The 23,783-nt window shown below is 38.7% G+C and overlaps 1 protein-coding gene across 1 annotated transcript in view; it reads right to left on the bottom strand.

The window, feature by feature from the left end:
- The window catches only part of LOC111525968, a 44,545-nt gene that overhangs the window by 11,285 nt on the left and 9,477 nt on the right, over window positions 1–23,783 (bottom strand). The window lies entirely within an intron of this gene.

Below are 23,783 nucleotides of genomic sequence, written 5' to 3'. Positions count from 1 at the left end.
AAAAAAAAAAAAAAAAAAAAAAAAGACCCTAGACCAAAAATCCTGATTCCTAGGAAGTGCTTGGAGGACTCTGATGGTACTTCATTACAGTTGATTTCTTCACATTATTTGATGTATTGAATCTGCGTTTGGCACAGAATTGATACAATTCAGACTTCATGAAATCCATTTAATTAAATGTTCTTTCTCTCTGCTTCTCCATCTATCTAAATCCTAACTTATCCTCCAAAGTTCACACAAGTCTCACTCTCTGAAGCCCTCTCTATTAGAACCTAGCTGAGCTGTCTTCCTTCAGCTCCTCTAAGCTCTAATAAATCTCTGCTTAACTTCCCACAAAATCTTTGTAACATCTCTCTGGAGGCTGTGTGTGTGTATGTATATGTGTATTTTGTATATATGTTATGTATGTGTATGCGTGTATACTCCTGTCTCTGTTAGAACAGAGATTATACTCTTTTCATTTATGTATCTTCTCTCCTCCCACCATTTCACACCAAAATACTTGAGGACAGTAAATTCATCATACATTTGAGTTTTTTCATCACAACTTTTCATAGCACAGGTGCCGTTGAGCCTCTCCATTAATACAGATAATCAGCAGGAAATTCTGTTGTTGGTTTGTTTTATGGAATGGAGAAATCTGTAGTTAAAATCCAGAAGAGAAAGTGAGAAGGGGATTTAGAAGGATTAAGTTACCTAAACACATTCTCCAGGCCAGAATAAAGAATAGTGAAGTGACTCCTTATTAAACATACAGAGAATATAGATAGATGTCTATATTTCTGCATGTATATGTCTATATGTAAGTTTGGGCCATCAGGGACTACTTGAATAACTTGGAATTGTCAGCAGGGAAGAAGATGTCTAGAAGAATATTGTATGTGGGGTGGCTAAAATCTGTGTGGAGAATGGAGAAAAGCATTAAGAAAAAAATTGAACACTTCTTTACAAAGTTCACATATCAGGCCCATTACTCTCAGTTATTAAGAAGGTTAAAATTTCTAAAACAGAGAGAGAAAGAGAAATAAGGACTCAAAGATAGATCTTTTAAGTTATTTGCACCTCGTAGCCAAGTATGGTGCCCTCTGTTGCTGAAACAATCTTGATTAATTTATGAGATTGCTAATCAGCCTCGGAGAATTGATTAGAGCTAATCCAAACCAGCATGTCACGTTAGTGCTTTACACTGGAACTTTTATATGGTAGCTGCAAGAAAGCACATGATTCATGTTTTGCCCCATATAACTTTGTGTGTGTGTGTGTGTGTGTGCATATATACACACACACACACACATATATATTTTTTTTCCTGAAAACAATTTATAGGGCAAAAAGGAACAGATTGGAACATAGAATTTATAAGAGAGAATATGGTCCTAAAGGACTTTTTTTTTTTTCTTTTTTTATAGCTATGTCTTGAAAAAAACTACTGTTTACCTGAATAAATGGTCTTTGGCCAGACTAGAAAAATTTATATTTTCCTCATTGGAAACAGAGCACTCCCTTCCATGGAGATTGCAAGAAACATACTAACAAAGCCTAATTCTTTTTCACTCATTTCTAGATTTCATGCAGTCTACCATTCTTCAGTTATGACATAGTATTGGACATGCTCCTTTTTTATTTTGTTTTGTTTTATTTTGTTTTTGTTTTTTTGTTTGTTTATTTCATTACAGCAAACATTGCCTGATAAAGGGCATGTTAAATTAATGTGATCACAACTTATCTGAGGTCCATTTCCTGTTACTTGATGTGGAAAAACATTGTGTGAATTTCATCATCCATCCATTTCCAAACTATCTCAAATATCTGTTACTTTTGCAGATGGTCAATTTATTCATTTCCCAATTCCTTTTAACTTGTATTTCAGAGCCTCTCCTTTTCTGATACTGTCACCAAATCATAAAGTTTAGGAGACTGCATGAGGTAAAGGAGATACGTGGTACTAAAAAACAGGAGAAAATTTTTCCACACTTGAATAATGATAAAAATGTCTGTCCAGGTGCGGTGGCTCATGCCTGTAATTCCAGCACTGTGGGAGGCTGAGGTGGGTGGATCACCTGAGGTCAGGAGTTCAAGACCAGCCTGGCCCACATGGTGAAACCCCATCTCTACGAAAAATACAAAAATTAGCCAGGCATGGTGGTGTGCACCTGTAATCCCAGCTACTCAGGAGGCTGAGGCAGGAGAATTGCTTGAACCCAGAAGGCAGATGTTACAGTGAGCCAAGATTGTGCCACTGCACTCCAGCCTGGGTGACAGAGCAAGATTGCATCTCAGAAGAAAAAAAAATTTTTTTCTATTAATTTCCAGAGTTGAACACGCACACAAGTATCTCTAGGGGGTTGGTAAATGTGAGTGATGAAACTTAACAAGGTTTTGTTGAGGGTCAGAAAATGCATAGAACAATGGGGATAGACTGTGAGAACAAATAACTTCATCCCCTGACAGTAAGAATTCCCACTGATATAAGGAAAAATAAAAGTGCCTCAGTCATAGTTCTTTAGTTATATTAGAGAAAAGGAATTATTTTTGATGGAGAAATTAAGAAACACTATAAGAAAACACTGGGATTCTAAGTGTATTAATTTGGGAAGAGCCTTAAAATCCCAAGGCACAAGAGCAGCAACTCAGGCTTTGAAATCATATAGTCAGGTCCTAGTGCAACCATTTGGAGTAGGAGTGAGGGTTGTGACCTGTCTTTATTGACCTTCTGTGAGGTTGGTGCTTGTGTAGCTCATTAAACAGGGCTTACACATGAGAATTTATAAAAAGCAGTGGTTCTCACACCCGTCAGGCCTAGGCTCCCTTTGTATGTCTAATATTTTTATGGTCCTTTTTACAGCCTGAAATTAAATTCTTAGGTAATACTATTTAACTTAATTTTTTAAAAATTGCTAAAGCCGCTTAATATGATATAAAAGCTAAATAAGGGATGGTATTTTAATAATAAAGATGGTACTTTCAACCTATAAATGCTTGGGCCCTATACTAGAAAACAAAATGAAGTAATTGGATGTTTTAGCTCTGTATGGAACTATCCCGAATGCAACAAGGACCAAACCAACTGACTTAGGTAACTCAAATACCACAAGGGACATTACTCTCAGCAATGTGATTTTTTCTTTTTGAAAAGACCAATAATGCTGAGTGACATTTGAATACAACAAAATATAGTCTTCTCTTAATTTGTAAAGTGATTGCATTCTTGGAAAATTCAGTGCACATTAAATTATGCACACACACAAACATTGCATGCTTATGTGTAAAAGGAATTCTGTTTTAGCCTCAAATAATCAGGTTTTTCACCTTCAGATTCATTTTGAGATATGTGGAAGTCATGCATGAGTTGAGACTTCTTCACAGGATATCTAGCATCCCTGGTCCTTCCCTAAATGTCCCTAAATGTCAGTACTGTGCCCTCTCCCAATCACCAGGACAACAACAACAACAACAAAAACCCAACTTATTTAATTTCCAGAATGCTCCCTAAGAACCATCACTCTTCTATGAGAACAATTACATTAATTACTTTCATTGCAGAAACTACATAGAGGACATGTCAAAGCTGAGAGTGGCTGGAGGGCTTCTAATAATGCCAGAATGTCCCCCAGAAATAGTCTGCAGTGCTGATAAGTCAGTTGCAGAAGAAAAATACTTGAGGCATCTGCCCTAGGTAGGCCAATTTGTCTATGCGCCTGGTTGGGTATCTCTAAACTTCTTTTCTTCCCTCTAGAGGTTACCTGTGGACATGTGAATAAGCAGAGGGTCTTATTACTGAGAAGAGGTGGACAGCCTGTGATGGCAAAGGGTCATCAACTCGGAAGTCCTCCCCATTTGCTATTGCTCAGGCCAGTTTATTAAAATTCTGCTTCTGTAGGTATAGCGCTCCATTGGCTTTGAACTAAGGCAGCAGCCATCAGATTCACATTCAGCTTTAGCCTGATAAACAAAAAAGCAGAGAAAGGTAATTGAAATGTAAGTAGTTGGCCACTTCTGTGGGGTCCACTGTGATACCAGAGCTCCTGTATACATCCTAGACCTTAAGAACACATGGAAACTCAGCTGTTCTAAAAATGTAATACAGAACTATGCTGATCCCAAAGAAATAATGAGTTCCCCACAGCCCCCTGCTAGGTAGGGCTTTGCAACAGGTACCTCACTGCAGATGTCTCAATAGCTTCTCTCATCTGGCCACCAGCAATACTTCTTAAACAGATATGTCTTCACTGTGTTAAATCAGTCAGAGAGATGTTGACGAATTCCCCTTCTTGGAACTTCATTGCTAGACGTGGAGCAAGAATATGTTCTGGAAAAGATAAGGCATATTACAACTGCTTATTCTGAGACAGATTCTCCAAATCTCAGAATTTGCTTTCTGGTCTTGTGTCCTTTTTACTGACATGTTGTGCCAGACTAGAAGGAAAGGAATGAAAATAAATGTGGGTTTGGGGGAATAGGAGGCATGGAGGAAGGCCTATGTAGGTCAATTTGTCCGTGTGCCTGGTTGGGTATTTCTAAACTTCTTTTCTTCCCCTCTAGAGCTGTGGGCATGTGCATAAGCAGAGGGTCTTACTGCTAAGAAGAGGTGGACAACCTGTGATGGCAAAGGGTCATTAACTCAGAAATCCTCCCCATTGATTATCATTGAATGTGCCCTTGGAGAAACAGTCAGTACAAAAGAACATGGTCATTTTCCTAAAGGACATACATCTTAATAGACGACAACTAAAGAAGCCTTAATGATATATATAATTGATATATCAGGATTTAGTGTGGTCTGTCCTAAGTCAGAGAGATGGGACAAAATGGGCAAATTCTTCAACAAAACAGGCACCAGGGCTCAAGAAACACAATGCCCAGGCTGATTAGTTTAGATTTGTTTGTGTGGAAAGGAAAGCACTGTTTTGAAAAGTGTTTTTGCCTGGCACGGTGGCTTACGCCTGTAATCCCAGCACTTTGGGAGGTCGAGGCGGGCGGATCACGAGGTCAGCAGATCAAGACCATCCTGGCTAACACAGTGAAACCCCGTCTCTACTGAAAATACAAAAAAAATTAGCCAGGCGTGGAGGCGGGCCTGTAGTCCCAGCTACTCAGGATGCTAAGGCAGGAGAATGGCGTGAACCTGGGTGGCGGAACTTGAGTGAGCTGAGATTGCGCCACTGCACTCCAGCCTGGGCGACAGAGCAAGACTCGTCACAAAAAAAAAAAAAAAAGAAAAGTGCTTTTAAGAAGAAAAAGAAGGCCGGGCGCGGTGGCTCAAGCCTGTAATCCCAGCACTTTGGGAGGCCGAGGCGGGCGGATCATGAGGTCAGGAGATCGAGACCATCCTGGCTAACATGGTGAAACCCCGTCTCTACTAAAAATACAAAAAATTAGCCGGGCGTGGTGGTGGGTGCCTGTAGTCCCGGCTACTCGGAGGCTGAGGCGGAAGAATGGCATGAACCCAGGAGGCGGAGCTTGCAGTGAGCCGAGATTGCGCCACTGCACTCCAGCCTGGGCGACAGAGCGAGACTCAGTCTCAAAAAAAAAAAAAAAAAAAAAAGAAGAAAAAGAAGTGACATTTGGAGATTTTAATTGGTCAGGATTGAACAGAGTAATAAGACTAGGAAAGAAGACCTCTTTGGCAGTAATCTAGGGATAAATAATCCATACTGGGAGCACTTTACTTTCCATTGCCAGTGCTGACCTACTCTGTACCCACCTCCTTTCTCCTGGTTATTGCATAGCTTCTACCTGTAGTACCTGCTCCTATCTCTGTGCCTCTCCAGTCTGTGCTCCCCTCAGCATCCTGATACCCTTCTAAAATTTTTGGTCAGATCACCTGCTCCTTGACTTAGAAACTTCCAAAGCCCTTACCTTGCCTTATGAGGTTTTGCATACTCTGGCCCCAGTGATGTATTTGGCCTTGTCTTCTAGGGCTGTCTCACTTGTTTCCTCTACTCTAGCCACCCTGGTCCCCTTGATGTTCCTCAAACTGCTGAGCATTGTGTCCCTGTGAGCCCCTGTACTTTATTTTACCTCTGACTGGAACACACCTCCATCATTTTCCCCTTACTTCCTGCAACTTGCCATCTAAAGGTGACTTTTCCACATTTTTGTTATGATAGAGGGTCCTTATTGGTACCATGTGAGAAATTACCTTGATGCCCTGGTATGCTCCAAGTACGGTCCCATGCAATCTCTCCCAGAGGACACAGCACAAAATAGGTTTGCAGACTATGCAGTAAAATGCTCAAATCACAGCTTCATTAAAAAACATAGCAAAGAGCAAGGGGAAAAAGAAGAGCAAATTAACAGTTTAGTGTGTAAGTGAATTGGAAGAACCACACTATCTGAATCAAGTGTGAGCAATTTCCATATATCTGAGCTCTCTTACATCGCTGAATCAACCTGTAGGACAGACACAGAGATATATATGCCTGATCCCAACCAATTAGTTGGTTGAACAGCCATGGATTTTATTTTTGTTTCTGAAGTAGAGAACTTATGGTGTCTCCAATGTGTGGCTGACTCAAGGCCTCATGAATAATGAGTCAGTGCTTCGATGTCTCATATATCTGTGAATTCTGAATGTGTGGCTCCTTTTGTATATTTTGTGCCTCATGAACATTAGGTATCTTTTGACCCTTCCATCCCTTAAATCTATATTTAACAACATATTCTCTATTTACTAACTAGTTATGTCTACTTAAAACATCTTAAAGTGTTTTTGCCTACATTTTACTAGCTAAAAGCATATTTATCTTTTATAATAGAATTGCTCATTTACAAAAGTAAATATGTGTTACAATCCATATCATTTATTGGTGTATCCCTGACATATAGTAGGCACTCAATACATATATGCTGAATGAGAGAATTGTGTTTTCTCTCTCCTTTTCTCCTTCCCCTCCTCCTGCTTTTTCTGCTACACACTCTCTCTCTCTCTCTCTCTCTCACACACACACACACACACACACACACACACACACATTGGACAGGAATCCCAGAGATCTGGGTTCTGGTGTGACAGCATGCTTTTCACAAATACTTCTTGGTTTCCATTCCTTCAAATGTAAATAAAGGTAGGGTTTAGTAAGATGATCTTTGTGTTTCCTTCCAGGATTCAGAGTTTCATCAATAATTTCTTTATTCCTTTGCTCTACGAGGTTTCTTTGTGCTGTGGCTTTAATGTAGCCTATCAAACACATTTCAACAAAATCAAAAGCAACAAAATCAAAAGCCTTTTGTTTTGCCCATCACCATTGCTAGGAGGATCACTGCCAAGATCCCAAAATAGAGGAAATTTTTCCTATAGAACATAACTGAATTTTGTACTAAGCAAGCTAAAACCAGAGAAAGATTAGATTTTAAAACTTTTAAAAGTGAAGCTAGGAGAGGTGCCTCATGTGTATAGTCCCAGCTACTTGGGAGGCTGGAGTAGGAAGATAGCTTGAGCCCAGAAGTTCAAGGCTGCAGTGAGCTAGGATGGCCCCACTGCATTCCAACCTGGGTGACTAACGGGACCATGTTACTTAAAACAAAACAAAACAAAACAAAGTACACAATCTTTAAAAGTGATATGAAATCAAAACAATAACAATAGGTAAGACTATGGAAGTTTCCAGAGCTGTCTTTTTAATTACCAAAAAAACTAGAATAACATTCTTATGAAAGGATTAAACAACAATTAAATAACATTATGGATTGCCATCATTGTAAAAACAAGAATTAAAAGGCAATATAGGCTGGGCACGGTGGCTCACACCTGTAATCGCAGCACTTTGGAGGGCCAAGGCGGGCGGATCACCTGAGGTGGGGAGTTCGAGACCAGCCTGACTGACATGGAGAAACTCCATCTCTACTAAAAATACAGAATTAGCCAGACTTGGTGGCACATACCTGTAATCCCAGCTACTCAGGAGGCTGAGGCAGGAGAATCACTTGAACCCGGGAGGCGGAGGTGGCAGTGAGCCAAGATCACGCCATTGCACTCCAGCCTGGGCAACATAAGTGAAACTCTGTCTTAAAAAAAAAAAAAAAAAAAAAAAAAGTGATATAAGGTTGTTTATGTATTTCTTATCTATTTAGCTACTAAACTTCTGGAAGACATCTTGTTACTGAAGAACAAAAAAAATACACTATTCAGCCAATTAACCACTTACTGCTGTATTTCCCTTTTGTTCAAATTGCATATGAAGACACATATAGGTGACCTAATTTGTTTAATTTGCAGTATTCCCAAGATATAAAATAGTGGTTGCCCATTACAAGTCTCTTAGGCTGTGATCTTGAGATATGGAAAAGAGAGAAATTTTGAATTTTTGCTTAAAGCCTAGCATTCAAAGCTAAATAGGTATGGCCTATATCTTTCTGGAAGCCATATTATGTTAGACACTACTTTAAAAATAATAATTTTAATTTAATATATTATACTAAAACATCGATACAAACTATTTGCCAGAGGATTTCTTCAGCTGGTTAGAATGAAGAAAAGTATCCTTTAATAAATTAAGGGATTTTTTTCTGTGTGTTTTAATTTCTTAAGGCTATGTTTTATGTCGTGCTTGCTTTAATAGTAGAATTAATACAGAATATAAAACTGAAAGTATAGGCATCGCCTATTAATGCAAAAATTCAAGTTTTACATAGAACTAGGAGGTCCTGTAATGATAACTTCTAAAGTGTCTGCATTTTTCAAAGAAAAAAAACCCTGTAAATTTACATCTCAGTTATCTTAATTAATATTAGAAGTTTGTACATGTGATGTGAATATATATGGAGTTGCACCTAAAATACATTATAACCCAAGTATACCACTATCATTTACTAGTTGGTTCTTGTGAAATGGTGTTTCAAGAATATTGAACTATATAAATAATTGCACTAAAATTTTGGAGACAACATTGACACTGGACTTTAAAAGTAATTCTAGATATTACTTTTAATGCATTGTAGCTTGATCATAATTTAATTATTTTTTCCAACATTTTAAATTGACATCTTGAAAATAAACTATAGAATATCAAGAAATTCTGTGTATATTAAGGTATTTATATTTGGCCACATTATTGTGTGCTCATGAAGCTCATCTCAGCAGTGAGATGGAGAATATAGATAGGTCCAATCTTTTGACGCTTTAGCTACATATTCCATGAGCCAAATGACACTTTATACATACATACACTTAATACATAATTCATATTATATTTAATGGAGTTAATGGAATAATAATAAACTGGACATCAATGATATTTTGTAATTTTGTTCTCTTGGAGTAAGAGTGTTAGAAAATTAAAATTCCATTTCATTTTCTTTTCAAACAACTGCTATACACATAATAAAAACTGGGAGGCATCATTTAGAACTCTAAAGTACAAAAAAAAAAAAAACAAAACACACACAGTAACTGCATACATTTATTAGCTGTGGAGTATATTAATTGTCCTAAATGCTCAATGTAGTATGTTAAAGTCACTACTGTGACTTTAATAATATGTGGATAAAAGTCCATTGTTGTGCTTTCTAAAATTTTAAACAATATTGTTCTTTAAACACATTATTTAAATTAACAACCCATAATATAGTAAATTAACCTTGGTAAAGGAATTTTTTTTTATGACAGAGAAGAATGAAGCTTTTAGATCGGGAAGAAAAGTGAGTTAGTTTTAAAAAGGAAAACTTTTTAGGAAGGATAAAGGACATTCAGTGAAAGGAGTAACATGCACTCATCCTTTAAAAACACTGTTCTTTGATACGTGAGAGAGGAGGAAATAAAAGCAAAAAATGTCAGTGTTTTAAATCTGTCACTAAAAAATCATCTAAAAGTCCCACAAGTCAACCAGGTGCATCAGTGCACACAGAAAACAATCTAACATAAACTGTAGTGTAGAGATTTTTAGTTTATAGTCAAGAACCCAAAGTTCTTGAAGAGGATCCAATTACAAGTTTTGGGGAATAGGAAATCCTAATGAGTGTAGGACATCATGCTGATGGAAGGTGAGGATAATCTCAGATGTCTGGAGAAGCAATAAAAAGTAAGTTAGGGCAGGAGAGAGGCAACAAAGCCTGAAAGAATCCCCACTAAGAATTAGTATTGCTAATTCGAGAATTTTAATTAAACAGAACAATTACAGTTGTCAATTGGAATAGATTCAGCATGTAAAACGCCAGGATGAACTGAATAAGACGCTTACACTGTGGTCTAGGATTTGTCTTCTCCTAGGTCATTGTGCCCTACATCTCTGAGATGAGCATCATACTCTCCACGAGGGTCCCATCCTTCCATTTGTAAAGTTCTGTTGTATTAACGTTGGGGAAAACTCCACCTCCTACCAAGCTATAGATCAAGGTTCAAAAGAGAGCTCCCTGGAAAACTCCTTGGTGCTTTGCTCACTGAAATGTTATTTCAGGAGACCATATTTCATCTTAATGGCTGTCATTGCTGGGAATCCAAACGCTAATTCCCAAGGCATTCTCAAATTATCATCTGCATCAGCTTCTGCTATAGTCATCCCCACCAGTGTCACCAACAATATTGTTACTAAGAACATAATTTTTTAAAAATGTTTGCTTTTTTTTTTTTTTTTTTGTCCTAAGGACAGTGATTTCTGTAATGGCAACAATTGCAGTGATTTTCAAAATGTGATCTGGGGACCCTTGAGACCCTTTTAGTGGGTCTGTGGGCTAATATTATTTCATACTAATTCTCACACTTATTTTTCTTTTTCATTATTATTTTCAGATGACATTTATATTGCGAGAGATTGAATGCAGAAACAAGAATTCAGCTGTCTTTTATTAAACAAGACATTAGAGAGATTTGCAAAAATGTAAAACAGTGTCACTCTTCTTTTTATTTTAAAAATATAGCTATTTTTCATAAAATATGTATGCTAACATCAAATGGGTTTATTATTATTTTTAAATGAATTAACCAATTTTTTTTGTTTTACTCTATAATATGGTAAATATCAATAGTTATAACCTACAGAAACACAAATTCTTTGGATCCCAAAGCTCCACCACCTAACGTGCTATAGATCAAAGTTCAAAAGAGAGCTCCCTGGAAAACTCCTTAGTGCTTTATTCACTGAAATGTTATTTCAGGAGAGCATATTTCATTTTAATGACTATCTGTTGGCATCCAAACTCTAATTCCCAAGGCATTCTCAAATTGTCAACTGCATCACTTCATTACTTTTTAAGAGTATAAGCAGGTCATGAGACCAGAAGGTTCAAGAACTGCTGCCTTAGGGTATATACCACACTAGTAATGTTTATTTATGTTCAAAGGACTATTTTTCAAAGTATTTGGAGTATCCCTTCCTGCACGCTTATGTTATGATCTAGATATACAGATCCATTTAATTCATTTTGCTGTTGATGTCTAGGGATTGGATTTTTAAATATTTGGTTCTACCATTAAATAAAATATTTTTACATTGTCCCAAGGTCAAATCGAATTATATCCAAAGAAATCTTTCTCCTTCATCCTAATAGCCTCTCTCACCTTAGAGTAATAATTTTAAATGTTGTGATATATCCTTCTGTTGTTTATTATAAGCATATATGTTTGTATTCTTAACACCCTTCTATTAGATAAACGATAATGTGCTACATAACAATTTTCTCTATCTTGCCTATTTCATATATATATCTTAAAGATCATTTATAATATGTGGAGATTTTCCTCTTTTATTATTTCACAGCTGCAAAATACTCTGGGTTTTCTTCCTTTTCAGATTATTGCTCTGTAGTTCTTCCTTGTCTTGATAGCTGCCTGACAGTTTTGAAGAAGTTCACAAAATGCCACCTCAAAATATGTCACTGGGGGCACTTAGGGAACAGCAAATGCAAGGTGGGGTTTTCTCTGAATTCCCCATATTTGCCTATAGACAATCCCTCCAAAAGTAACTAGAGTGTCATCAGTCCCCTCCCCATCAATCTCATCACCCAGGGAAGATTAACTTGTATCACTGGAGAGGAGACTGGAAGTTGATACTATGCAGTCACCTATTCTTTGGAGGGCCCATTCATCTTTTCCAAGAATAATTTCCTTTCCCCTACATTGCCTACATCCCCCTTCCTCTCTTCCCTATGAAGAGAGTATATAAACTTCTAGATCTCACTGGATTTGGAGGCATTCACTTCTTTTTCATATGATACCTCCATGAACAAAATACATTTTTTTGTTTGTTTGTTTTTTGTTTTTTGAGACGGAGTCTTACTCTGTCGCCCAGGTTGGAGTGCAGTGGCGCGATCCCGGGTTCACGCCATTCTCCTGCCTCAGCCTCCCGCGTTGCTGGGACTACAGGCGCCAGCCTCCACGCTGGCTAATTATTTTTGTATTTTCAGTAGAGATGGGATTTCACTGTGTTAGCCAGGATGGTCTTGATCTCTTGACCTCGTGATCCGCCCACTCGGCCTCCCAAAGTGTTGGGATTACAGGTGTGAGCCACCATGCCCGGCCACAAAATAAATTTTTGTGTCTTTCTCTTATTAATCTGCCTGTTGTCAATTTATTTCATACACTTAATTATCAAACCCTCAGAGGGCAGAGGGAGTCCTCCCTCTCCTACAGTTCCAATCAGATTGTTTTCTAGTTGTTTTAAACATAAGGGTTGATCTAAGATGTCTGGCATACCATTACTGAAAATAATTACTAAAAATAGAATCAATAGTATAGTATTTGTTAACATGTTTTAAAAATATCAATAACTAAATTATTCTAGGACTTCCAATTCTTAAAATCTTCAAAATGTAGTTGTATAAAATGATATAGATCAGTGCTGTCATACTCTCTGGTCCAGGGATGGATTTCTCCTATAATAATTCAGATTCTCACTAATGATGTTTAAGTTAGCAAATTAGTTGCCATGTTTATTCAGTTGTGTATCACCACCAAAGAAGTAAGTTGCTAAATTAAATATAAATAAATACCTAGCCATAGAACTAGAGGAAGAGATTAAACAATGTATTGTTGGATCAAGAAATCATGTTTCAAAATTTAAACGAATGAATGACTTTTATAGTTCAAGTATCTGTGAAGTCCAAAATAAAAATACAGACATTAATTGCACTACCTTATTGGTAGAAGAAATAGCAAGTACCTTAAAAAGTGCATATCATATTGGAATCAAATCTCTTGAAGGCTAGGCAATTCATCGTAACTATATTTTTCTCACCAAAGAGCTTAACATTGAACCATCAAAATATATTCACTTTACCATCTGGGAAATTTTAATCAAACCTCTCATCTGTTCAATCACATATTTCACTTCAGAAAGAAGAACTTTCACTTCTGCCTTGTTTTTCAGAACTATCTATATCTACCACTTTTCACATTAAGATGATCCTTGTCAAGCCATCAGAGAACTAAGTGACATCTGCAATGAAATGGCTTCACCACTTCTGTCCTTTGGTAATTCTGTGATCTATTTTTGCTGGATCCAATCCCTGGAGACCATCCTGTCTTTCTAAGGGATGCTTCTCTCTTTCAGCTACCTTCATGTCTTTTTTTTTTTTTTTTTTTTTTGAGACGGAGTCTCGCTCTGTCGCCCGGGCTGGAGTGCAGTGGCCGGATCTCAGCTCACTGTAAGCTCCGCCTCCCGGGTTCCCGCCATTCTCCTGCCTCAGCCTCCCGAGTAGCTGGGACTACAGGCGCCAGCCACCTCGCCCGGCTAGCTTTTTGTATTTTTTAGTAGAGACGGGGTTTCACCGTGTTAGCCAGGATGGTCTCGAACTCCTGACCTCGTGATCCGCCTGTCTCGGCCTCCCAAAGTGCTGGGATTACAGGCTTGAGCCACCACGCCCGGCCTCCTTCATTTCTTTTAATGCAATTGTTGCTTCTTTCTGTCCTGGTGTTGTGCTTTGGCAGTGGTCACACCCATGGAGCGTAGACTTCTACAAGGCACAAAACATGACTTTGACTTTTCTGTTGTAATTTGATGGAATTGGCCAGGCACGATGGCTCATGCCTGTAATCCCAGCACTTTGGGAAGCCAAGGCAGGCAGATCACCTGAGGTCAGGAGTTCCAGACTAGCCTGGCCAACATGGCAAAACCTTTGGTAATTCCTTTGGTAGAACTTTCACTTCTGCCTTGTTTTTCAGAACTATCTATATCTACCACTATATCTACTAAAATATACCTATATCTAAAAATATCTGTATCTACTAAAAATATAAAAATTAGCCAGGCGTGGTGGTGGGCATGGTGGCGGGTGCCTGTAATCCTAGTTATTGGGGAGGCTGAGGCAGGAGAATCGCTTGAACCAGGAGGTGGAGGTTGCAGTGAGCCAAGATTGTGCCACTGCACTCCAGCCTGGGTGGCAGAGTGAGATTCTGTCTCAAAAAAAAAAAAAAAAGAATGGAATTAAGACACATTGAAAAATATATACCATTCACTGTGAGAAAAAACTTCATCTCCTCCAACTGGGAATCTCAGTCCATTTTATGTATGAAGGTGATGGCCTGCAATAACCTTTTGAGGCTGCTATCATCCTATCCCTATTTTATGGGTGAGAAAATTGATGGACAGAGAAAGGGAGTATTTTCAGTATATCACTTAGAGAATCAGTGAGAGAGTCAGTCTATGAACTTTGTGGTGGTGAGTGGCCTTCACTGTAGAAAGGATAGATTCCATGATCTTTTGTACCATCAAATAAAATACTTACAAACAAATGAGAACTAGCCATTTGTATTTGTTTTGTTTTAATAATGCAAATAAGATGTCATTCTAGACCTTAAAAAATGTTTTTCTCCCTCTTGTTTCCAAATTTTAGGATAAAAGGCAAATAGAAATTTGTTCTTACAGAACCCTGGACAAATTCTCTTTATGAAGGAGGATCAAGCAATTTCATTATATCATCACCACACAATTAACTTTTGCCTTTCCTGTGAGAAAGCAGCATGTATAGCAGTCTGCCTATTGAGTATTGTACTGATATTAAGACAGATTAAAGTCTGTATGAAACTTTTTCAAAAGAGACTATTGAAAAATTGCAACTTATAGGTCACATAATGCCTGCAGACACCCTATATGTCTTTTGTCTAAAATGTCTGCCAACTTGCAGTTGACCATCATTGCTGTCTTGAAAGCAGTGATGAAGTAACATGAAGTAACTTTAGATAGGGAATTATGAGCACTCTCTGTCTAAAGTAGTAGCCCCAGTAGAAAGACCCTCTTTTTTCACCCTCCTAGAGGGTGGACAATTTAGATCTGCCCAAGTAAAGAGCTGAAAAATCTCATTGTGGAAAAGACATAAATGTTTAATTATTTGCAATACATTTTTTGAAAATGTAGCAGTTTAAACATTAACATATCCTCATTCTTAGTTTTTGTTTTGTTTTGTTTTTGTCTGCCTTATTGCTTATTATCAAGTAACCAAACTTAGGCAGCCCAGAGAAGGGAGTCACCCATCTCTGACTTCTGTGGACTGTTCTCCATGTAGGAAAGCAGTTATTAAGGGCTAAATTGTGTACCTCCCCATCCCCAATAAATGAAGTCCTAATCCCCAGTACCTCAGAATGTAGCCGTAACTGTTTACAGAGTCTTCTTTTTGTTTTTTTTTTTGTTGTTGTTTGAGACGGAGTCTCTCTCTGTTGCCCAGGTGGGAGTGCCACAGCGGGATCTGGGCTCACTGCAAGCTCTGCCTCCCGGGTTCATGCCATTCTCCTGCCTCAGCCTCCCAGGTAGCTGGGACTACAGGCGCCCGCCACCACGCCCCGATAATTTTTTGTGTTTTTAGTAGAGATGGGGTTTCATCGTGTTAGCCGGGATAGTCTCGATGTCCTGACCTCGTGATCCGCCCGCCTTGGCCTCCCAAAGTGCTGGGATTGCAAGTGTGAGCCACCGCGTGTTGATAGAGTCTTTAAAGAGGCAATTAATGAAAATGAGGTAATTAGAGTAGGCCCTAATCCAATATGACTGGTTTCCTTTTAAGAAGAGGAAATTTGTGGCCAGGCATGGTGACTCAGGCCTGTAATCCCAACACTCTGGAATGGTGAGGTGGGAGGATAACTTGAGGCCAGGAGTTCAAGACTCTATCTCTTAAAAAAATGTTTTTTAAACTACAAAATAAGAAAAGGAAATTTGAACACAGACATGCACAGAGGAAAGATGACCTGGAGACCCAGCGAGAAGATGCCATCTACAAGCTAGGAGAGAGAGAAGAAAGAAGGAGGAGGAGGAGGAAAGGGAAGAGAAGGAGAGGAGAAGAAGGAGGGAGAAAGAAGAAGACAAAGAAACTAACACTGCTATGTCTCAAGAAACAAAGAAACCACACCTTGATCTCAGACTTCCAGCCTCCAGAACTGTGAAAAAATTAATTTCTGTTGTTTAAGCCACTAGGTCTGTGGTACCTTGTTATGGCAGTCCTAGCAAACTAATACAACAGTCAATACATTAATACAATATAATGCTACATGTCCAATCCTTTGTCTCCTTATCATAGATACCACTAGCACTTACCTCCCAGGCCTGGAAAAATAAATTAAGTAATGCATAGTATCTAGAAGATAGTACACACTCAATAAATGGCAGCTGATGACTAATGTTATTTTTTTCCCCAGTGTGGCAAAAGCAAGACATAAGTACTGTATGGTTTAATCCTTGTGGGCAGATCATTAAATGCAGAGCCATAATGCAAATTTTGACATTCAGGAGTCCCTAACAGAGTATTAGAGCAAACTAAATCAAGAATTTTCAGATGTACAAGGGAAATAAGCAAGATGAATATGTGAATAACAAAATACTGAAAATAGAAAAAGTGGATGTGGCACTGAAGCAGGTTGTTCTGATATTCCACATTAGTGAAGAACCTACCAAGCTGCCTAAAATAGAGGGAAAGAGTACAGCCCTGGAAGCCCTTTGGAGATTGACATCCTACTCCATATTTTCTAGCCTGGTAACTTAAATACCTCAATAAGTGTGTAATTCTCTTGATTGTCTGCAATATGGAGATAATAATAAACTCCCACTTTTCTTACAAGTACTTTATGAGATGATGTCCACTGCTTCTAAGTATGTTCTTGGAACCTGGATGAGGTGTATATATGAAAGTTACCATGAAATAGTCATTACAATTTACTTTTCCTTTCAACAAAATAAGCTTGAGAAATAAAAGTAAGCATAATTTTGTAAATGTTCCACCACAATGTAAGCTTCTCCAGGTCATATATTTTTGTATTTCCTGAGTTGGGCATACAGTAGTGGCTCAAATAAATAATACATTAATGAAACTAGTGTTTTCTCAGATCTGTATCAAGTACCACTAGAGTTGTGGACAATGTTTATGAGGAGTTTATGAACTTTGGTTTTTTAAATGTTGGAACAGAGAATAAGAATATCATTCTCTTTTCTATCCTCTTTAAATATTTCTGATTAAGTGACTGGAAAGAAAAGTGTCAATTTGGTGCTAGCAGATGTTTAAGGCCTCTCTAACACTTGTTAATCTTTCCTCTCTCTCTTTTTTTTTCTTTTCTCAATTTTATAACAAAGAACAGTTTTTAGGCTCCAAGTAGCAGACAGTAAGCAGCATATAACTAGAATTGAATACTACTGTTTTATTTTATACTGTTTTATAGTTACCTTCTCTTTATGATCAGAGGTAGAAATTTTCCCCTATAGTACTGATGTAAAGCTTTTAAAATAAATTGATTTCATTTTCTACATAGTGTAGCTTGTATCCAAATACAGTAAAAAGAAAAAGAATTTGAAAGTGGTACTCACATAAGTGAAGTTTGAACAATACTAAATAAAATAACCAATGTCATAAAACAGGAAATGTCAAAAGATACTATGGTTATACAGCCAGCCTTCTGTATATGTGGTTCTGCTTCCATGGTTTCAACCAACCAAGGATCCAGATATTTAGGGGAAAACATCAAAAATAACAACAATAAAAAAGTGATATAAAAAACCACAATATAACAACTATTTATATATCATTTGCATGTTTTAAATATTATATGTAGAGACAATTTAAAATATAGGGAAGATATATGTAGGTTATATGCAAATACTACACCATTTTATACAACAGATTTGAACATCCAGGGTTTTTGGCATGCTAGAGGAATCAATTCCCCATGACACTAACGACTACAGTATTTTATATTATCTTAATAAATTATATGTCTATTTATATTATAAGAACATATAAATTATACTGTCTTTAATATTAACTATAACTGCTGTAGGAATTCGGAAAGGGTAAATATTCTGGAATGCTGCAATTTGAGAAAAATTTTTGGAAGAGATATGACAAGGCTCAACCTTGAAAGAAAGGGTTGTATTATCCATTACAGTGTAACACATTATCCCCCAAATATAGCAGCTTATGACAGTAAACAGTTATTACCTCTCAGAGTTTCTGAGGGTCAGGAATTTGGGAGCAGCTTAGTTGAATGGTTTTTACTCAGTGTCTGTCTCTCATGAGGCTCAGTCAACAACTGTGATTACCTAAAAGCTTGACTGGGACTGTAACTTCCAAGTTGCAAGAAGAGGCTTACTTATGTGACTGTTGGCTAGAGGACTCATTTTCTTCCACACGTCTCTAGAGGGCTACTCTTAATAAGGGCTGGCTTCCTTCCTCTGCAGTGAGTGATCCAAGAGAGACTGGCAATGATGGAAATATCTTATCTAATCTTGGAAGTGACATACCATCACTTCTGCCATATTCTGTCGACCAACCCTGGCGCAATGTGGAAAGGGCTACACAAAGGTGCAAATATCAGAAGCTATCTTTTAGGCTGTTTCCACAGTACACACTGAAAAATGTGTCTCTCAGCCCTTACAGGCATAATATCACCTGGGGAGTTTCAAATATACCAGATGCCACCAGGCGCGGTGGCTCATGCCTGTAATCCCAGCACTTTGGGAGGCCGAGACGGGCCGATCACTTGAGGTCAGGAGTTTGAGACCAGCCTGGCCAGTATGGTGAAACCCTGTCTCTACTGAAAATAGAAAAAATAAAATAAAATAAAATAAAAAATAAGGCATTGTGGTGGACGCTTGTAATTCCAGCTATTCGGGAGGCTGAGGCAGGAGAATTGCTTGAACCTGGGAGGCAGAGATTGTTGTCAGCCAAGATTGGGCCACTGCACTCCAGCCTGGGCAACAGAGCAAGACTTCATCTGGAAAAAGAAATGTGTGCATATACCAGATGCTCAGGTCCCTCTCCTAATCAGTTAAATCAGAATCTCTGCAGTAGGGTCTAGTTAATAGTATTTTTCCCCCCACAAAGTTCTACCAATGATTGTGACGTATGATTAAAGTTGGGGACCATTAGTTGAAAGAAGAATGAGAAATAGGGAATATAAACCTGATAAATAGGCCGGGCATGGTGGCTCACACCTGCAATCCCAGCACTTTGGGAAGTCGAGGCAGGCAGATCACCTCAGATGGGGAGTTCTCGAGACCAGCCTGACCAACATGAAGAAACCCCGTTTCGACTAACAATACACAATTAGCTGGGCGTGGTGGCGCATGCCTATAATCCCAGCTACTCTGGAGGCTGAGGCAGGACAATCACTTGAACCCGGGAAGCAGAGGTTGCAGTGTGCCGAGATTGGGCCATTGCACTTCAGCCTGGGCAACAAGAGCTAAACAAAGAGTCTTCATACCCTGACTCACCCTGGGAGGTTTTCCTTCCTTCTATCCTTTCTGAAAGGTTGAGCAAAGAAACAAACAAACAACAACAACAAACAAAAACAAAAAAACTGATATATCATTGAAAGGGCCATTTGATTATTGCCTAATTAGTGGATAATGTACTACACAAGGAAATATGAGAGATTTTGCTGTCTTGCTCTGAGACAGGTAGAAATAAGGTACTGATCTAAAGAAGTTGCAGAACACCGGCCAGGTGCGGTGGCTCACGCCTGTAATTCCCACTATGGGAGGCCGAGGAGGGCAGATCACGAGGTCAGGAGATCGAGACCATCTTGACTAACATGGTGAAACCCTGACTCTACTAAAAAATACAAAAAATTAGCCGGGCGTGGTGGCGGGCGCCTGTAGTCGCAGCTACTCCGGAGGCTGAGGCAGGAGAATGGCATGAACCCGGGAGGCGGAGCTTGCAGTGAGCTGAGATCGCGCCACTGCACTCCAGCCTGGGCGGCAGAGCAAGACACCGTCTCAAAAAAAGAAGTTGCAGAACACTGAAATTCAGAAGTAGGGACATGCATCACATGGTGGGCATGGCTTTAATATTTGAGACAGTCTTATTTGTCACAGGCTCATGTTTGTGGTGTTTCTAATGCTCTCAAACTGGACGCGGATTCAAAATTCGTGATTCTCCCGCCAGCATTTGCTTAGTTCAGGAAGCTGTAGGGAACGGGTACTATTCTGGGGGGAAAAAGGCAACTGTTGAGAGTGAAAGACTTTGAGTTTCCATATCTTTAGGGAAGGGTCTGGCACTTCTTTGGGAGTCTTCATACCCTGACTCACCCTGGGAGGTTTTCCTTCCTTCTATCTTTTCTGAAAGGTTGAACAAAGAAGTAATGACATGTGGAGTGCCTTGCATATTGTCCCTTTAAAGTCCAGTAACAGGGGGTTAAGATGAGTACAGCTGATCACACAAAACCCACAGCTTTCTGCAGCTACTAAAAATTTGAAATATAGGACAATACTATCCAAAGCTACTACAGTGTGATATAAGGTCCTATACATTCTTGAGGCTGCTTCCCCATTTCTGTTACTCCACTTCCAGCTACTGTTCTCCCTGTTCCCTCAGTTCCAGCCACACTGACCACTTTGCTGTTCTTTGACTAATACCAGGTATCTCTCCTTCCTACAAACACCTCAGGGCCTCTTTACTTATTCATTTTTTATTCTGCCTACAATCCCCAAAGGCTCACTCCCTCATCTCCTCATCTTTTTTAAAATTTCAACTTCTTGATGAACATTCTATGATTATGTTATTTAAAATAAGAAATACAAAGCCTATCTTTCTTTTCTGCTTTATTTTCCTCCCCAACATTTAATATTATCTTACATCATAAAAGATATATATATATATAGTTCCCTTATTAGAAAATAAACTGTGAGTGCATAACTTTTTGTCTGTTTAGTTCACTGTAATATTTCTGGTCGGCGGCCCGGCGCGGTGGCTCACGCCTGTAATCCCAGCACTTTGGGAGGCCGAGATGGGCCGATCACGAGGTCAGGAGATCGAGACCATCCTGGCTAACATGGTGAAACCCCATCTCTACTAAAAATACAAAAAAATTAGCCAGGCGTAGTGGCAGGTGCCTGTAGTCCCAGCTACTCGGGAGGCTGAGGCAGGAGAATGGTGTGAACCTGGGAGGTGGAGCTTGCAGTGAGCCGAGATGGCGACACCGCACTCCAGCCTGGGTGACTAAGCAAAACTCCGTCTCAAAAAAAAAAAAAAAATTTCTGGTCTAGAAGACTTTCTGGAACACAGCATGTGCGCAACAAGTATCTACTGAAAATAAAAAGCAACTGGAAAACAGCACTGCCTGGCCGGAGCTCTGTGATTCAGTTTGATAGGTGAGGGTGACCTAAGCCTTTCAAGTGCCGAATAAATATATAACATTCCTCTTTAATGTACATGAAATATGTGTATAATCATAATTCACAAAGTATTCTCACTGATCTTTACAACACTCACACAACTATGAATTGCTGTTATCTCCAACTTACAAATATAGAAGCTGGGTGTCAAAGAAACCAGAATCTCGATCTCTTGAAGTGGTCATTTGTTTTAGGAGTTGGTCTCCTAATTTCAAAACTGAGTACTGGTGTAAGTCCCATAGGCCAACCACAAAAGAGAAGACAGGTAATGTGGGTTAAAAATAGATTACAACAAATTTTTAAAAAGAGAAAAGAAAAATGGATTACAAAACAAAAATATTAAAGACAAATAGAAGACTATCTAGAAACAAATTGTATTTCTGAGATTAGTGGGTCTAACGGAACAGAAATTATAAAGATACAGGAAAGACAAGGAGGTCTCTGCTTGCTCATAGGCAGGGTATGTATGTGTGGAAATGGTTCAAACAGGAAGGAACTCTAGAGAAGCTTCAAGACAGGAAAACAATGCAAATTGTAATAGACATAAAAAAGATTTCAGGGGAAGTAAGACTTGGGATGGTCCTCAAAGTGTGGACAAAAAGTGACTTTACAGAAATGGAGGACAGCTATAAGAAACATTTCAGGAAATAATAATTGTACTTTGTGAGCCTAATATTATTTCATTCCTTGACTGTATCAGTAACAGTACTAATTTCAGATTGAATAATGTTGATGGATCTAGTAAAGCAATAGACTTCTTTCTTTATTTTTTTTTTTTTTTTAGTTAGAGTCTCACTCTGTTGCCCAGGCTGGTGTACAGCAGTGCCATCTTGGCCGACTGCAACCTCCACCTCCTAGGTTCAAGTGATTATCATGCCTCAGCCTCTGGAGTTGCTGGGATTACAGGCGCGTGCCCACCAGGTCTGGCTAATTTTTTTGTATTTTTAGTAGAGACAAGGTTTCACCATTTTGGCCAGGCTGGTCTTGAACTCCTGATCTTGTGATCTGTCCACCTTGGCTTCCCAACATACTGGGATTACAGGCATGAGCCACAGCGCCAGACTAGCAATAGACTTTTGCGAATGTTTCTAGCAACATTTTGGAAGTTGGAGAGAAGACAGTCACTGGTTTTGTCTGCAGACTTGGCTCCTTAACTGTGCTTGGCGCCTTAACTGTCCTTGGCTCCCTGAGCTCATAAATTCAGCTTAGATTTTGTGCTTTTCATTCACATAGGGCCATCTAAGACCTCCAGCTTTTTAATGAGAAAAGATTGACTAATACCTAGAAAAACAACAAAGGTATTAGGTTTCATGATTCTGGTATCTAATAGTCTGTAGCACAATTGGGACTTGTATTTCCACACTGATTACTGGAAAAGGCAAAATGGTTTTCCTAGCCTAAACACTGGGAGACTGCACTTCTCTCTTGGAGAAAAAGCCTTCCCATGACTCTCCTGCCTTCACATTTCAAAAACATTGCCTTTTTGTTTAGAATTTCCCCCTTATTATAGAAAAAACCAGTAAGGAGAATATAAAGTAAGATGAAATGTGGAGCTGACTCAGAAAAGAAACTGACCTACATTCTAAACTCTTAACCAAGGAAAATTTTGATCATGTTAAAAGTATAGTAAACAGAAATGCCATTCTTTATAGTGGTGAGACATTAAAGGTGAGAGGAAAACATGAAGCATAATCAAGTTACATCTTAGAGGAACTTCATAAGAGAGGTGTGAAAGTGGGGAGAAGTGTGGAGTACTTTGGTCTACCTAGGACAAATGTAAAAGAAAGTAATTAGTAGAAAAATTCCATCTGCCAGCTTGGCATGTGGATTAGCAAGGAATGATCCAGACCTCATTTCTAACTGGTGGGAAGAGGTGATGTAAATTGGTTCTTAATTCTTTCCTTCTTCTTTCTCCATTTTAATCTCAACACCTTTAGGTCATTTTGTGCAAATTAGGCCTAAAGTGGAGGTAGTAAGAAAGCACATTCCCAGCATTCATGTTACAAAAGAAAAATTGAAAGAGAATGCCACCTGGATTACATGCTAGTCACTGAGCATCCTACCAGGAGGCCTGAAAATTGTAGTGTAACCTGTAAAGCGTCCAATGATATTTCAGTAGAGGTTGATAGGACTTTTACTTTAAAGAATACTTGGTTTTCTAGACAATAACTTACTCAACAGGGGATCCTCAGCGTTGAAATTGAGTACGGATAAGTGAAATATGCACAATAAAACTCCCGTTTTGTGTATTTGACGTCTGTA

This window comes from Piliocolobus tephrosceles, chromosome 5, assembly GCF_002776525.5.
Source record: "Piliocolobus tephrosceles isolate RC106 chromosome 5, ASM277652v3, whole genome shotgun sequence".
Classification (NCBI taxonomy): Eukaryota; Metazoa; Chordata; class Mammalia; order Primates; family Cercopithecidae; genus Piliocolobus; species Piliocolobus tephrosceles.
The sequence above is the reverse complement of the archived record's forward strand: the minus strand, read 5'-3'. Positions and strand labels throughout refer to the sequence as shown.